At 43.4% G+C, this 17,375-nt stretch overlaps 1 long non-coding RNA gene across 1 annotated transcript; it reads left to right on the top strand.

Annotated features, from left to right (window-relative positions):
• The first annotated feature begins 12,120 nt into the window (after positions 1-12,120).
• On the top strand, positions 12,121-17,129 carry LOC146493946 (uncharacterized). Its single transcript, XR_014871651.1, has 2 exons — positions 12,121-13,220; positions 16,502-17,129. It is a non-coding gene; the product is annotated as an uncharacterized LOC146493946 (long non-coding RNA).
• The last annotated feature ends 246 nt before the right edge of the window (positions 17,130-17,375 follow it).

The following is a 17,375-nucleotide window of genomic DNA, read 5'->3' as shown; positions in this document are numbered from 1 at the left end:
TGGATTAATTTATGAGAAGAACCTTCCACATCCATCTGCCTTTTTTTGTGACTGCAGCATCATGAGTAAAGAGTAAATGTGGCCTTTTGTTCTTTCGAAACAGCCCCTTCCCAGAGATCCAGTTAGCAAGACACACAGTGCTTAGCTCATTTTAAGTTAGCGGTTAAAAGTGATGGAGATGGTCTTGTTACAGTTCTTAGCATACAACAGGCATCCCATGGAGCAGGGTGCTACTTATTTTATCATCACAGATGCTCACTGTTCTTTAATTAATGATCATGGTAAACCGCAAATGACTAGAAGCAACATTATAATTGTCACTTCACAAGTAAATCATTTCTCTTCTCCCTGAAAACAACTGCAGCCCAAAGCAGTGGCTCACTAAGTGGACTGCGGTACGGTGGATAGTACTTAACTTGTAGATGAGTGGCTTTGCTGTAGGACTGAAGATGTTTTTCACTGCTTCATGAGACATATCCTGCAGATTCCTTAAAGCTGCTGTGGCTTCACAGTTGCAAGTGTAACGCTCTGTGAATGGAGAAACAAGTGCAAATATCCAATTATTGCATGAAGAATGGGTCTTGAACTCCTGTAGTGTGTGAGGTGTGCTAAAAGCTCAGTGCAGTGAACAGTGTTGTTTTTTACAGTTTTTCGTGGTTGAACAAGTGAAGCTTCTGCTGCTTGCTAACCCTCACCTGAGCTATGGATAGAAACTAAAATATGTGGGTGCAGATACAATTAGCTGAAATGTGTGTCCTTCGATGGAGTTCATCTTTAGGGACAGTTTGAGAAGCAAACACAGAAGAAGGCGCACATTTGAGAATGTTTGGGGAGTGTGATTGTGTGTACATGTCCATTTACGTTTATTCCTGCGTTGGGTGAGTGCTGAGTGTTTGTATATGTGTGCATGAGGGTGGGAATGCATGTCTGTGTCTGTGTGTGCCTGTTTGTCTGTGTCTATATGTCAGGTCGGGTCTTAGACTTCACCTCTCTGGGAACTCCAAGGCCCTCCAAAGTGTGGAGGCCTATCTCCCCTCACCACACTCCCTGCCGGTGACTGATGCCCTCAGGGGTCGGTGCGTTGGTGGTTCTTGGTGTCCGGGGCTGGGCGCTCAGGTATGTACCAGCTCACTCCCGGTGACTACTTGGCGGGGCCTGGCGCCTGCTGCTCGGTCAGGCCTCTTCCGGGGCGCGGGGGGCCCTCGGGCCTCCGGCCTCTGTGCCTGCGGCTCGGTTCACTCTGGCACAGCTGGCTGCCGGCAGAGCCGGCGGGCACGCCGGTGCAGCCCCCTCTAGCTTCTGCCCGGTGGCTACTGGGTGACCCCTCATCTGGGGATCCTCAGCCCTTCCCATGAAGGTGGCACGGATGCCCCTCCGGTGGTCCTCCTTGGGCTCTTGCACTCTGGGGCCTCTGGATGTCTGGGGCCTGGATCTCCTCCATGCCTGCTTCATGCCCTGGGGGACGGGGCTATGGCTCTCTACATCCTCTAGCAGACCATTACATGGGGAAACCATTTGAATACAAGCGCGCCGATCCACACAGGTGTGCACATGGGTGTTCACTATTCGTAGACTTAAATCACACCTTTCTTGGCTGCTACTTCAAAGCACATTGTGCGCTGTCTGTCCTGCGTGCTGCACAACAACATTCAATATTTAGTATTTACTGCTGTTTTCACTTAGCTAGATTAATGCGATGGTGTTGTGTATAGTATGTTGCATTGTTTTGTTTTGTTTTTTTGCTTGTTTTCTATTCTTTTTCTCTCAACAGGTGATCCCGGAGATATTTTTTCTTCCCCCCTTTCTCACTGTCCCTCTCCCCTTCTGTTTTTCTTTTCCTTCCTCTTTCTTTCTCCCTTTCCTATCCCTCACTCATGTCTGTCCCGTCTGTAACAACTGAAAATAAAATAAATAATAAAAACAAAGGTCGATCAAATGGACCAATACGGCAATGCCATGATGATCCATTTGGCAAAATAAATCCATTGGGTATCCTTGTTGGTCTTCAGACAACAATTCTGACGGCTAAAGAACCAAATGGGACAGGGGAAAAAAAAAAAAAAAAAAAAAAAAAAAAAAAAAAAAAAAAAAAAAAAAAAAAAAAAAAAAAAAAAAGAGAATGTTTTTAAGGTACAGAGATGAACAAAAGACTAGGCCACAGGTATAGCCAATCACAACACCTGTGTCCCGTCAAATCTACACATTCAACTCTTTATTATTATCACTGTCTCAAAGTTTCCATTGTGTTCTTTATACAATCATCTTACTGTCAGAAAACCACAACTCGTAATATACCTGTTACTGTAATATGCAGCCAAGAGAAGTGCTCTGTTATAATTGCATCAAACTCATCAAAGTTTGATCAAACAATCAAACTTTGTAAAAGATCAAACTTAGAAATGTGTCAGGCTCTGATTCTGCTTCACTGTCATTCAACCATTGATAGGACAGATTCAACAGATACAACTGTATACGTATGTAGAATAAATAGTAAAATCATTTAAAAAAAGCAAAGTACTGAATAAAATAAAAATAATGAACCTTAACAACTAAATATATAATAGCCCACAATGTGTGGCAGCGAATAGCAGCGGTTTAGTGCTCCGTGCACAAACACACATACATACACAGTGAGACGTGTTACGGAGGCGTAAGCTGTTTGATACTGAGAGTTAGCATGAACAGATCGGGCATTAAAATGTTAAGGGTGAGCTCCTATCAGCTGGACAAATTAGGGAATTGGAGGTTTGAACGCCAATAATCAATAAACGTGGAAACCAAGGGAAAGATCTGGCCTGATTGTTTCTTTTATATTTACATAGTTTGCTATCAAGATCAAAGTTGGTCTCGATTAGCCATCCATTCCTTATCATTCTCAGGCCATCCCAATCCTTATCACCACCCTCCTCCCCATTACACCCGGCCTGTGTTTGAGTGTGTCACAGGCTGATAGCATTGACTTCAGGAATCACTCCATCTCATTCAGCAGTTCCCACAGGCTCACCACAAAAGAAAAAAAAAACATACACACTTTACACTGACCACAAAAGAAAAAAATAGACTTCACTCACACCACGAAAAGAAAAAAGCCAACTCTTTATCTTCCCTAGCTGAGCCAAACAATCCAAAGTTTGACTTGTTTCACCACCACCTCCCTTTAGTTTGTTTCTCGGGTACAGTGTAGTCCTGGTCTGCCTCTTTCTTTTGTTCAGAAACACATCTTTGATGGGCATATTTGATTGCTGCCGGAAGTGAACACAAGGCAGAAAAATGTGGGGAGTTTACAGAGAGCTGTTGTTAGCACAGTATAATAGAGAAAAATGGGAGAAAAACGATAAGTGGAAATGTACAGACTAAACAGGCCTAGAGTGTGTTGGTGAAACAAAGCTGGAATACGTGAAACATTGCACAGTCTCACTGCTTCTGTTTGCACATGTACGTGTGAAAGCTATCACAGAGGATTTTCTACCAGCGCATTGAAAAGATTTAAAGGACTAAAAAGTTTGACTAAAAAAACCTTCAAGATTTATTTCCAAGTTTGTTTGTGCTGATAGAGTTAAAAAATCAAGGTTTAAAAAAAAGTGTCTACTAAAAACTCCAAGAGCCAAATTCATTGTTAGCCTGCGACGACTGTTCACACACTGAAAGCAAAATGTTGTAGGTAAATTAATTTTGGCTTAGGGTTAATGTTCTCTGCTTTTGCAGGGCCCACCATATGTGCTACAGAGGCATCAACCTGACAACAAAGCAGCTCAGTTTTAATTTGTTTGTTTAAAACTATTCTAAACTGAAGCAAACACCAAAGAAAAATCAAACATACGTTTAAAATGAATAGAAAAGAAAGCCTGCATGAGGTGTGACCTATAGGTGACATGAGAAAAGATTGGCCTTTAAAGTTATGCAATTGCTTTACCCTAAATAATTACCTAGATATCAATTTAGCCTGATACCACCATCAGCTAACTAGTGCTTTGCATCAGTTAAAGCTTCAGCTGCCCTTATCCTCTGTTGAATTCCCATGCAGTTGTACCATTTTTAAAATTAGCTTTGTGCTCAGACTCAACATCAAGCAGAGATAGTTGTGCCTTTTGCTTTAGATGGAGTAGACTGTACTGCTTATTTGGAGAATAAACTTTATATAAATAGCTGAATTGACTGTTCATTACTTTGGATGAATGGAGGAGATGATCTTTAATTTGTAAAGAATTACCACAGGAATGCAATTTACTTTGAAAATGTAAAAACAGGCTGATAGGTCAGTCTGAATAAATGAATGTGAGGGAAGCCAAAAACATGCAGCTCACAACAATGCAGAGTGGGGTTTCAAAGAATTCTGACTCGTAATTTTAAAGGTTCTTCTTTCTTAAAATAGTTCAGACTTGCTGGGTGTGCAGTGTCAGCAGGCTGTGAAATATGACTCATAGTCAGATTGTTTACTGCAAGCTTGACAGCCTTCATATTTTACTAGATAGCCCACTTTTTAATAAAGACCAAGTGCCCTGTAATGTAAATGCAGTCTTTCATTTACACCACAGACACTATGGTATGTAGGTATTTTATTATCTTACAGTCAGTGGTTCATGTTTATAAGTTTAGACTGCTTCTTTCTGTTTGTGACAAACTGTGGTAAAAAAAAAATGAAAATGAAAAATAAAAGACGGGTCCTCCATTATTTTTATCTGATTATGTTGAATCATGCATAAGTATTTTATCTTTAGTCTTTGCAGTCATCTATTTTGGCTTGTAACATTGTATTGTAACATTGCTTAATGTACTCTGAGATGTTAAGAAAAATGGTATCTGCAAGCTGTTTATTAACAATAAATTAGTTTTATCAGTTTAGTGTTTAGATGTTATTGTGTTTTTGACAATTGAGAGAGATTTTGTAATTATTCTAATTATAACAGGAGGCTAATGTAAACCAGTCTTTGTAAACAGGTAACAGCGTGCATATGAATCATGTGTATTTCTCAGAACATCAGACACTCTCACCTGGGTGTCACCCTATAAACCTAGGATATATCACTGATGATGTGTCATAGCGCGTCCATCGGATCTTTCAACCTTTTAGTCTGGCTCTACCATTTACTCCTAATGAACAGTCTACATTACAACCAAGAACAGTTTGGTGACCACTGGAATGACAGATGACAGCAGGGGAAAAAATGGTTACCAGCCGAACTGCATCTTTCGTGAGAAAAACAAAACAAAAAGAAAGCTACATAGGCTTCTGCTTGATGCAGAAGCCTGCAGAATCCTAAGATGCAGCACACATGGTTTGACTCTGGTCAGACGCAGGAGGTGTCCGGCCTGGTTTGATCCCCACAGACCCCAGCAACTCCAAGAATCAAAGTACTCTGAGTCATATGTCTACTTCTGGGTTCATTCCTGTGCCACTCATGACATTAAGATCTGGTCTGACATGGACCCAGCAGACTCACTCCGAGCCAAGATCGCAGGGAGTTTTATTGGGAACTCATGAGCAAGCATTACAATATTTGGATAAACAGTGCCAGGCAATTAGAGGCTCATAGAAAGAAATGTTCTCGGTAGTAAAAGACATTCACGCTGTGCTCACCCCTGCCACTTCCCGTATTCTGACGACCGGGACAGTGCCGGCTGATGCTGCTGAAGTGGTCGTTTCGTACCCAGCACTGGCACTGTCAGCGGCCATTTTTCTGGATGCCGTTTTGCACGCACAAGAGCTGTATCACGGGGAGTTAGGTGGCTGCAGTGGGTTTCTGATGCAGTGCTCCCTGGTGTTCTCTCGTTCCTCTCCACTCTTTCCCCAAAGACGTTGTTGTAGTGAGCCTATGGAGGGGAAAAGCGCTGGCATGGGCCGAGACATTTTTTACTTTCTGACCCATTGAGTTTTGTCCCTATGATGTTTTCCTGGTGGAGCTGAAGAAAACCTTCACTCACCCAGTTTCTAAGGGCAGCACCGCAAAATGTTTATTGAACCTCCAGCAGGGCAACAGAAGTGTCGCTGAGTTCGTGATCGAGTTTTGTACTGTGGCTGCTGAGACAGGCTGGCCTGAGTAGGCATTGCAAGGAGTATTTTTGCAAGCATTGAACGACAAAATGAAGGATCAGCTCACCTCCTGGGATGAGCCTCCCTCATTTGAGGAGTTAGTGTCACTAGCCTTGCATATCGATAATCGGTTAAGGGAAGCCAAGAAAGGCATCCGGCACCCTCGGTCAGACCTCCTCGTCCTCTAGACCCCGTGTCTTCCTCCCTGTGAGGCTCAACTACCTTCAGACCTCTCATGCTCTCCAAGCATTTGTGGACTCCATTTGTGAGCAAAATTTAAAAGACATGGATCTAGCCCGACAGCTCGTTTTTCCTTTGGTGCCTCTCAAGCCTCCCATTCTTGCCTCTGCTCTCAATAACAAGGTTTTTGCCTATATCACTCACAAAACCGAACCCATGCAGCTAATCACATCCAGCAACCAATGGGAAACAACTCTCTTCATGTTTCCATCCCCAGACACTGCGCTTATCCTTAGTTTTCCCTGGCTGGAAAAGCACAACCCACACCTGGAGTGAACTACTGGCAAGGTACTTAACTGGAGTTTAATGTGTCATTCTCTCTGTTTGCACTCAGCTCTACCCTCAGTTTCCAGCTCCTCAAAGCCCTCATCAATGATGTGAAGAGATTTTTCTCAGATTTTGTTTGTTTGCCTATATGACATTCTCATTTTCTCAAACTCTCTGTCTGAGCATAAGGTCGATGTGCACTTTGTCCTCCAACAGCTTCTAGAAAATTGCCTATATGTCAAAGCTGAAAATGTGAATTGCATGCCTCCACAGTCTCTTTCCTGGGTTTTGTGATTTCAGGGGGACAGGTGAAGACGGACCCAGCAGTACTGGATTCGGGCAGTCGCTGAGTGGCCAGTTCAAGAAACATGGAAACAATTACGTTTTCTAGGGTTTGCTCATTTCTACAGGCGGTAGAAACTACAGTAAGGTAGCCACTCCTCTCACCAAACTCACGTCTCCCAAATTACAATTTGTGTGATCCCCAGGAGCCGATGCAGCTTTTTCTAAACTGAAAACTTTGTTCAGAACTGCGCCAGTGTTGGTACACCCCGATACCACACTGATTTTTGTGGTGGAGGTAGACACTTCCAACGCTGGGGTTCACAACACTCGGGACCAAATGGCATCTCCAACCCTGTTCTTTTTTCTCTTGACATTTATCTCCATCCTGAGTGCAATTAGGTGCCATGTGTTAGAGGAAGCTGAACATCCGTTCGTCATGAGGACGGATCATAAGAACTTGGTTTACCTTCGTTCAGCTAAGAGGTTAAACTCTCACCAAGCACGCTGGTCTTTAATCAGTTCCCTTTCAATATTTTTTATCGTCCTGGGTCTAGGAATGTCAAACCTGATGCTCTCTCACGACAGTTTTCTCTGGACTCCAGTTCCCTGATCAAATCTCCCTTTCTTAGCCAAAATTCTTGAAAAGATAGTGGCTCCACAGGTTCATCGTCATCTCACTGGAAAGAACCTGTACGAACAGTTTCAGTCTGGCTTCCATTCATGTCACAGTACAGAAACAGCTCTAGTAAAAATCACTAATGATCTTCTGCTTGCAGCTGACTCTGGACTCATCTCCATCTTCATTCTCCTTGACCTTACAGCAGCTTTTGATACTATCTCCCACTGCATCTTTCTTCAAAGATTAGGATCTACTGGCATCAATGGTACAGCACTCGCCTGGTTTACCTCTTATCTCTCTGGCCGCTCGCAGTTTGTTCAATTACTCCCTCACAGATCAGCATCTACTCCAGTAAATTCCAGTGTACCCCAAGGCTCTGTCCTGGGTCCTTTACTTTTTATCATCTATCTCCTACCTCTAGGTAATATTTCTGGTTTACTCACAACTTTCTTAAATTTAATAAAACTAAATTCCTTTTAATAGGCACCAAATCAAAACTGACTACAGATCCAACCAGTCTTTTATTATCCATTGATAACTCTCCCCTCAGGTTAAGAGTCTTGGTGTCATCCTCAATAGCACTCTGTCCTTCACAGCACATATAAGTAATATCACTCTGTCTTCCTACTTTCATCTTCGTAATATTAACCGTCTTTGTCTCTCACTCACACCACACAGTACCGCCATACTTGTAACCGCGCTCCTCCATACGTACTCACCCCTTCATACTCTCCGCTCTTCTCCAGCTTCCCTTCTGTCTGTTCCACCTGCTCGCCTGACTACCATTGGACTCAGAGCCTTTAGTTGTTCTGCCCGGAGACTTTGGATGCACTTCCACCAGATCTCCAGACCACACACTGTCTTACCACTTTTAAATCACGTCTCAAAAGTCATCTATTCAGAATTGCACACCCTTGATTCTGTCTTAGTCCATTTTTACCTTGCTTAGCTTTTATACTTTCATGCTTGTTTTTTTTTTCTCATTTGCCTTATGTTTAAATTTTATTTTTGCTATATTTTACTATATTGTATTGTTGGTCCTGTTTTGTACTATTGTAAGGGGACCTTGAGGCGCTTATAAATAAAATATATTATTATTATTATTACCTGTTTCATGGCATTACCACTGACCGTCAGATTCTGGTGGATTGGGAGGGGTAGAGTCTGGAGGATAGCTCCTGGATCCCTCGCCCAGGAGCTTCTCCTGTTTCCTGTTTTACTTGATAGTCTTGCATCCTTTGTTCCTTCCACCACCTCTCATTTTTTGTGATTTCTCCCAACTGTGCTCCCTTTCTGTGTCTGATTCCCTCATTACACCATGACTGCATTTGGGTCCTTCATCCCACCTTCCACACAGCAAACCAGAAAGGTAAAGACCTACAAGAAGCCCTACAAATCATATGAGCCCAAATGAGCAAGCACTTTGGTGACAGTAGGAAGGAAAAACTCCCTTTTAACAGGAGGAAATCTCAAGTACAACAAGGTTAAGGGAGGAGCGACTATCTGGGACAACCAGTTGGGGGTGAGGGGAGAGACAGGATAAAGACATGCTGTGGAAGAGAGCCAGAGATTAATAACAGGTATGATTCAATGCAGAGAGGTCTATTAACACATAGTGAGTGAAGAAGAAACACCCAGTGCATCATGGGAATCCCCCAGCAGCCTACACCTATTGCAGCATAACTAAGGGAGGATTCAGGGTCACCTGGTCCAGCCCTAACTATATGCTTTAGCAAAAAGGAAAGTTTGAAGCCTAATCTTAAAAGTAGAGATAGTGTCTGTCTCCTGAATCCAAACTTGTCATGGTCTGTGTGCAAGCAGGCAGGATGATGGACCCAAATGCAGGACTAGTGTAGACAAACATGAACTCAAAAATCTTAGTTTTTGTTTGAGGGCAGGTTCTAAAGAGAAAACTAAACTGGCGAAGCTAGAAACTAACATGAGACAGAACACACAGGCGATGGTGAGGGTATGACGAGCAGAAGCAGACACAGACACTAAATACAAGAGGAAAAAAGGGCAAAGGGCAAACACCTGGGAGACACAGCTGACACCAATTAACAGATGTTACCAGGGAGACGCCAAACTAGAAACACTAACATAGGGCACAGACTGTCAAAGTAAAGCAAGAAACAAACTGGCACAGAACAAAACCAATACTAAACACTAGAAATTTCAAACCACAAAGAAATCATTAAATAGCAATACACAAAACACTGGGTCACCGACCCAGGACCATGACAAAACTGGAATCTGGCTCCACAGAAGAGGGTCCTGAAAAATGAAGGCTCTGCCTCCCATTCTACTTTTAAATACTCTAGAAACAACAAGTAGGCCTGCAGTGTGAGAGCGAAGTGCTCTAATAGGGTGATATGGTACTACAAGGTCATTAAGATAAGATGGGGCCTGATTATTTAAGACCTTGTATGTGAGGAGCAGGATTTTGAATTCTGGATTTAACAGGAAGTCAGTGAAGGGAACTCAAAACAGGAGAAATCTGCTCTCTCTTTCTAGTCCCTGTCACGACTCTTGCTGCAGCATTTTGGATTAACTGAAGGCTTTTCAGGGGTTTTTTAGGACTTCCTGATAATAAATGCATGAACTAGTTTTTCAGCGTCACTCTGAGACAGGATATTTCTAATTTTAGAGATGTTGCACAAATGGAAGAAAGCAGTCTTACATATTTGTTTAATATGTGTGTTGAAGGACATGTCCTGGTCAAAAATGACTCCAAGGTTCCTCACAGTGTTACTGGTGGAGAGATCAAATCTACTGGTAGTCCAACCCTATGATTGAATCTTCATAGGTCTACCGAGGCTGCAGTTGAGAGAACAAAACCTAAAACGTTCTTCAAACACTATTTTTTTTCTTTTTTTTTCTTTTTTGCCTGTCCCGTTTGGCTCTTTTGCCATCAGAATTATTGTCTAAAGGTGAAGAAAGATGCCCAACGGATTTACTTTACCAAATGGTCCATTTGATTCACCTTTTATTGTTTATTTCATTTTCACTTGCTGAATACGGGACAGACTTGACTGGGGGAAACAAGGGGAGAAAGAAAGAGGGAGTATCCGTGTGTACACCTGTAGGCATGGACGCGCTTGTTTTTAAAAGGTTCCTTCATGTAATGATCTGCTAGAGGGTGTGGGGGGGCCACAGCCCCGTCCTCCAGGGCATGAAGCAGGTATGGAGGAGATCAAGACTCCAGACATCCAGAGGCCCCCAGAACACAAGAGACCAAGGAAGACTAACAGAGGGGCAGCCGCGCCACTATCCCAGAAAGAGCTGAGGAGAGTCCCAGATGAGGGGTCACTCAGCAGCTGCGGAGCAGAAGCCGGGGGGGGGTTGCAGTGACGTGCCCTTGAGCTCCGCCGGCAGCCAGCTGTGCCTGAGTGACGAGCCGGGGCACCCCACCTCCGAAGTGGCCCGAGCGAGCCCCAGGCTCCAGGCCCCGATAAGCAGCCGCCAAGGAGTGAGCCGGTGTGTACCCGGACGCCCATCCCCGGACAGAAAGAACCACCAACGCACCGATGTCCGAGGGAGTCCGCCACCGGCAGGGGAAGTGGTGGGGGGAGATAGGCCTCCAAACCTTGGAGGGCCTGAGATGTCCCCAGAGAGGTGGCGTCTGATACCCAACCTGACATATAGACACAGACATACAGGCACGCACAGATACAAACATCCATTCCCACCCTCATGCTCTCATATGCAATTACTCCACACTCCACCAATGTGGAGACAGACATAAAGAGACGCTGTACACACAATCACACTCCCCAAGCGTACTCTAAGACCCAGGTCTAGGTACCCTTGCCCATGGAGGGGGGAACTGCACCCAGACCCAGGTGGTGTTACCCTTTTCCCTGCGGTGGGGAGAAGCAGACCGCCCCAACTCCGCAGCAGCCGGGAGGCCCCACATTCCAGACCCCAGTCGGACGGCCAACTCCTCCTCCTGGCCCACATGAGAGTGTGAGTAATGTGAATGTCTAAGTTGTGGGATAAAATTCAGGCAGAGGCAGCCAGAAGGGGACAGAGGGGGGGTGCCTCCTCTGTCCGCTGGTGACACACCCCTACTCCAAGGCCCTGCATGTGTGGGTGATTGTGGTGGAGCGGGAAGAGGGAGGCAGCTGGAGATGGGGAGGGAAGGAAGTGAGGGGCAAGTGACCCCTCCCTGGGGCCAGCTCCCCCGCTGACCCCAGTAGGCACCCCCATACTCCGCGACCCGCCAGGGAAAGGGGCCCCAGGCCCATCCGGACCGGGGCCCAGTGCAGCAGCGCCGCCCGGCCCCACAGAGCCGGGGACAGTCCACCCAACCCCACCACAGAGAAAACTGCACCCACCCCATCATCCACTCATCTTCCAGACTACAGACATCTTCCAGACGCCCAGGCTGAGATCTTCCTCCACCTCTCCTGTATCTCCCCCTCCTGCAGAGAGAGTTCCTGAAGAGAGGAAAGCTCCTGCAAGATGTGACAACCTCCCCCACCAGTTGAAGAGCCTCCCAGGTGGCTCGATGCACCGGCGGCACCCTGCGCTAGGGCTGGGCCCCCATAAACCCACCCGCCCACAACCCCGGCAACACACCAACCAGGACCCAAGCCCCCGAGGCCCGGCCAGGGCCCCAGCCCAGAGCCAGAGCAACCCCAGAACCTCACGCCCGTCCCGGACCCACCTAGGGGCAGCCAGGCTACCAGGTCAGTAACCCACGTCCGTCAGCACAGACCCTCCCCTAGCCCCGCTGCACGCAGCCACGAGGAAACCGTCACCTAAGAGCCAACAGAGCCCCTAATTGGCCATGACCGCTACCCCGGGTTGAGCCCCCCAAGGAAGATGCTCCTGGTAGCCTGTCCCTACCCCCACACCAATCACAACAGTGAAGGCGGGACCAAACTATGACCCCCCACCCCCACTAGGTGATGGAGCTGATCAAAGGAGCCCAGAGCAATTGATCTGATGTGGTGGCAGAGGCTGTATCAAGACTAATGTAATCTAATAGATAATTTCTGTATTGGTTAGAATTAAGATTATTTTTATTTTTCCAGTTCATGAGGACTGTTTTCTTGGCTATGCATAGGGCAGTGAAAACCATATGGGCTATATTCTTTTCTGAAGTGACATTATCTAAGCTGCCCAACAAACACACTAAAGGGGAAGTTGGAATGTTACATTTGAGACACTTTGATAAGTCTTCACATATCTCGCGCCAAAACTTCTGAACAGAACCAAAGAGCGTGGATATAATTGTCCGGTGAATTGGTTTGGGAGTGTGAGCAGTTGTTGATAGATGTAAAGCCCATCTTGAACATCCGATGACCTGTATAGTGCACTCTATGTAGTATTTTGTGTTGAATTAATTGAACTGGGATTTCTGATTAGATGAAAGGTTTTTAAGCAAATCTGAGACCAGAAGTTTTGGTCTAAGTTAACTGATAAATCCGCTTCCCATTTTGCAATAGGAAGTGATATTGATTCATCTGTTTTAGAAAGCATTCTGTATATTTTGGATAGTAATTTGGGGGTTTTAAGAGTAAGAAATTGAACCACACTTGGTGGTGTTTGTAGTTCAACTTGACCAACTTGATTTCTTTTTTATTATGGATTTAATTTGTTGATATTCTAAAAATCTTTTCTTGTTGATCCCATATTGTGTAAATAGTCTGTCAAATGAAATAAATTCTGTTCCTTCTAGTATATGTTCTACATATTTGATTCCTTTACCACTCCAATCTGAAAAGTTTATCATATTATTGTTTTGTAATATGTCAGGGTTGTTCCAGATAGGTGTATGTTTGCATGGGATTAATGAAGACTCCGTCAACTTCAGAAACTTCTACCATGCTGCCAGAGAAGAGCTGATGTTGACGCTTTTGAAGTATTCATGTCGTTGGATGTTTGAGCTGATAAATGGTAGACCTGAAATCTCTATATTATTGCAAAGTGCTTGTTCTACATCTAGCCAAGGTTCATCTAAGAGGGTATGTTTTAGCCATCATGAGATAAACTGAAGCCTGTTGGCTAAGAAGTAGTGCTGAAAGTTTTACGTTCTAATTCTCCTTTATCCTTGGTCTTTTGTGGTGTTTTTAAGCTTATACGTGGGGGCTTATTTTTCCAAAGGAATTTGGACATATATGAATCTAGAGATCTGAACCAATCTTGTGGCGGTTTAGTTGGGATCACTGAGAATAAATAATTTATTTTTGGTAAGACCATCATTTTTATAGCGGCAACCCTTCCCATAAGTGATATGGGTAGACATTTCCATCTAGCCAGATCACCTTCTACTTTCTTTAAAAGTGGGATATGGTTTAATTTAGTTAGATCTGCAAGCTTGGGAGAAATATTAATACCTAAATATTTTATATTTCCTGATTGCAGTGGAGTAGAAGAGGAATTATGGAAGGAGCAATTAATCAGAAGTAGAAGAAGAAGACTGTAGATTTTGACCAGTTAATTGAGTAGTCTGATATTCTTGCAAAAGAGTTTATCAATTCAATCACCCCAGAGATATTGGTTTGTGAATTTTAGAGAAAGAGTAACACATCATCCGCATAAAGGCTGATTTTATGTTCCACGTTCTTGCATTTTATGCCCTTAATTACTGAATACTGTCTAATTGCTGCTGCTAGTGGTTCGATAAAAATTGCAAACAGTGAAGGGGAGAGTGGGCATCCCTGCCTGGTGCCCCTCAGGAGACAGAAGCTGGAGGATGTCTGGTTATTTGTTCTGACACAAGCTGTTGGGGAATTATATAATATTTTTAACCAGTTAATGAAAGAAGATCCAAAACCAAATTTGTGTAAAGTTGCAAATAGAAATTTCCAGTTACAGTGGGGCAAAAAAGTATTTAGTCAGCCACCGATTGTGCAAGTTCCCCCACTTAAAATGATGACAGAGGTCAGTAATTTGCACCAGAGGTACACTTCAACTGTGAGAGACAGAATGTGAAAAAAAAATCCATGAATTCACATGGTAGGATTTGTAAAGAATTTATTCGTAAATCAGGGTGGAAAATAAGTATTTGGTCAATAACAAAAATACAACTCAATACTTTGTAACATAACCTTTGTTGGCAATAACAGAGGTCAAACGTTTACTATAGGTCTTTACCAGGTTTGCACACACAGTAGCTGGTATTTTGGCCCATTCCTCCATGCAGATCTTCTCAAGAGCAGTGATGTTTTGGGGCTGTCGCCGAGCAACACGGACTTTCAACTCCCGCCACAGATTTTCTATGGGGTTGAGGTCTGGAGACTGGCTAGGCCACTCCAGGACTTTCAAATGCTTCTTACGGAGTCACCCCTTTGTTGCCCGGGCGGTGTGTTTTGGATCATTGTCATGTTGGAAGACCCAGCCTCGTTTCATCTTCAAAGTTCTCACTGATGGAAGGAGGTTTTGGCTCAAAATCTCACAATACTTGTCCCCATTCATTCTGTCCTTAACACGGATCAGTCGTCCTGTCCCCTTGGCAGAAAAACAGCCCCATAGCATGATGTTTCCACCCCCATGCTTCACAGTAGGTATGGTGTCCTTGGGATGCAACTCAGTATTCTTCTTCCTCCAAACACGACGAGTTGAGTTTATACCAAAAAGTTCTACTTTGGTTTCATCTGACCACATGACATTCTCCCAATCCTCTGCTGTATCATCCATGTGCTCTCTGGCAAACTTCAGACGGGCCTGGACATGCACTGGCTTCAGCAGCGGAACACGTCTGGCACCGCGGGATTTGATTCCCTGCCGTTGTAGTGTGTTACTGATGGTGACCTTTGTTACTTTGGTCCCAGCTCTCTGCAGGTCATTCACCAGGTCCCCCCGTGTGGTTCTGGGATCTTTGCTCACCGTTCTCATGATCATTTTGACCCCACGGGATGAGATCTTGCGTGGAGCCCCAGATTGAGGGAGATTATCAGTGGTCTTGTATGTCTTCCATTTTCTGATGATTGCTCCCACAGTTGATTTTTTCACACCAAGCTGCTTGCCTATTGTAGATTCACTCTTCCCAGTCTGGTGCAGGTCTACAATTCTTTTCCTGGTGTCCTTCGAAAGCTCTTTGGTCTTGGCCATGGCGGAGTTTGGAGTCTGACTGGTTGAGGCTGTGGACAGGTGTCTTTTATACAGATGATGAGGTCGAGTGGGGGACAGAAAAGCTTCTTACAGAAGACGTTACAGGTCTGTGAGAGCCAGGGATTTTCCTTGTTTGAGGTGACCAAATACTTATTTTCCACCCTGATTTACGAATAAATTCTTTACAAATCCTACCATGTGAATTCATGGATTTTTTTTTCACATTCTGTCTCTCACAGTTGAAGTGTACCTCTGGTGCAAATTACTGACCTCTGTCATCATTTTAAGTGGGGGAACTTGCACAATCGGTGGCTGACTAAATACTTTTTTGCCCCACTGTAACTCTGTCAAACGCTTTTTCTGCATCTAAAAAAAATATTGTAGTTTCAAGGTTTTTACTGTATGAGTAGTCTATTAAATTAAGTAATCTACGTGTATTTGTTGATGAGTGCCTACCTTTTATGAAACCAGTTTTGTCAGGATGAATTAAGAGGGGGGTTATTTTCTCTAGTCTCTTTGAGAGAGCTTTGCAGATTATTATGAGGTCTACATTTATAAGGGATATTGGACGATAGCTTGAGGGATATACAGGGTCTTTGCCTGGTTTTAGCAGGAGATTAATGTTTGCAGAATTCATATTTGATGGAAGTCTGCCCTTTTCTTTGATTTCTAACAACGTTCTGTAAAAAACTGGTGCTAGAATTGTTCAGAATTCTTTGTAGAATTCTGCAGGAAAGCCGTCTGGACCTGGAGCCTTATTATTGGGCTACTTATCAGGGCTTCCTGGAGTTCACCTGATGTCAGTGGTGAATCCAGTGCCATTGCTTGAGAGTCTAATAATTTTGGGAGAGTTATGTAGTCTAAAAACTGATCAATTTTCTTTTTAGATGGGTTTATTTGTGGTGAGTACAACGTTTTATAGAAATCCCTGAAAATGTTGTTTATTTGTTTTGGTTCATATATTGTGTTTCCAGATGAACCTTGAACAGCACATATAGTTGTTTTTTCTTTATTTTTAGCTGGTTTGCTAGAAATTGACCGGATTTATTACTATGTTCATAATTTTGTAAGCGTAGTCTTTGTACTAAGAATTTATTTTTATTTTTTTATCAATTATCTCATTTAATTCTAGTTTTGTCTTGCACATTTTGTTCAATGTTTCCTGATCTTGGTGGGACGCGTATGTTTCTTCTAGTGATTTGATGGTTTTTTGTAATTCCTGAATATTTTTATTTTTTTTTCTTTTTATGTGATGAGAAAGAAATTATTATTATCTTATTATTCAAACACTAATTTAATGAACTCCTCAATTATAGTCCATCAGATTCTGAGCTGATTGATCTATCAGATGATTGATCTTGATATTGATCATTTTTGCTTTCTTTCTTGGGTCATAAGATAAAGTTTAATAACATAGGAGCTCTTTTTGTTCAAAGTGCCTAAAGTGCCACACATTTATTAAATGCTTTATGTTTTACTGTACAAGACTACCATGTGGTTTTTAATCTTGTACTGCTACTTTTTCTACAGTAGTTGTGCCATTTTCATTCTGTATTCTGTGTTTAACTTCATTATAGTTTTCAATAGTGTAATCTTTCTTTAAATTCACCCACTCTGCTGCCAGCACACTTCAGTTTTTCTGATTCATCTGATCCTAATAACATCACCCTTTCATGTGGACGTGCGGGGAAACTCTAGTTTAACTCACCTTGGTATGAATACTTATCTGGATTGGGTATGGGAAGGCAAGTGAATCCAGATAGCAGAAAGACACATTGTGTATGTTGAACTCACTAAGCACAGGTCTCTGAAACTCACTGTCACACAATTCTGTGATGATCCATGAGGTGACCCCGGGAAAGATAAGGCCAC

The sequence above is a fragment of the Neolamprologus multifasciatus genome, chromosome 20 (genome assembly GCF_963576455.1).
Source record: "Neolamprologus multifasciatus chromosome 20, fNeoMul1.2, whole genome shotgun sequence".
Classification (NCBI taxonomy): Eukaryota; Metazoa; Chordata; class Actinopteri; order Cichliformes; family Cichlidae; genus Neolamprologus; species Neolamprologus multifasciatus.
Note: the sequence above shows the minus strand (reverse complement) of the source record. Positions and strands in the feature narration are given on the sequence as shown.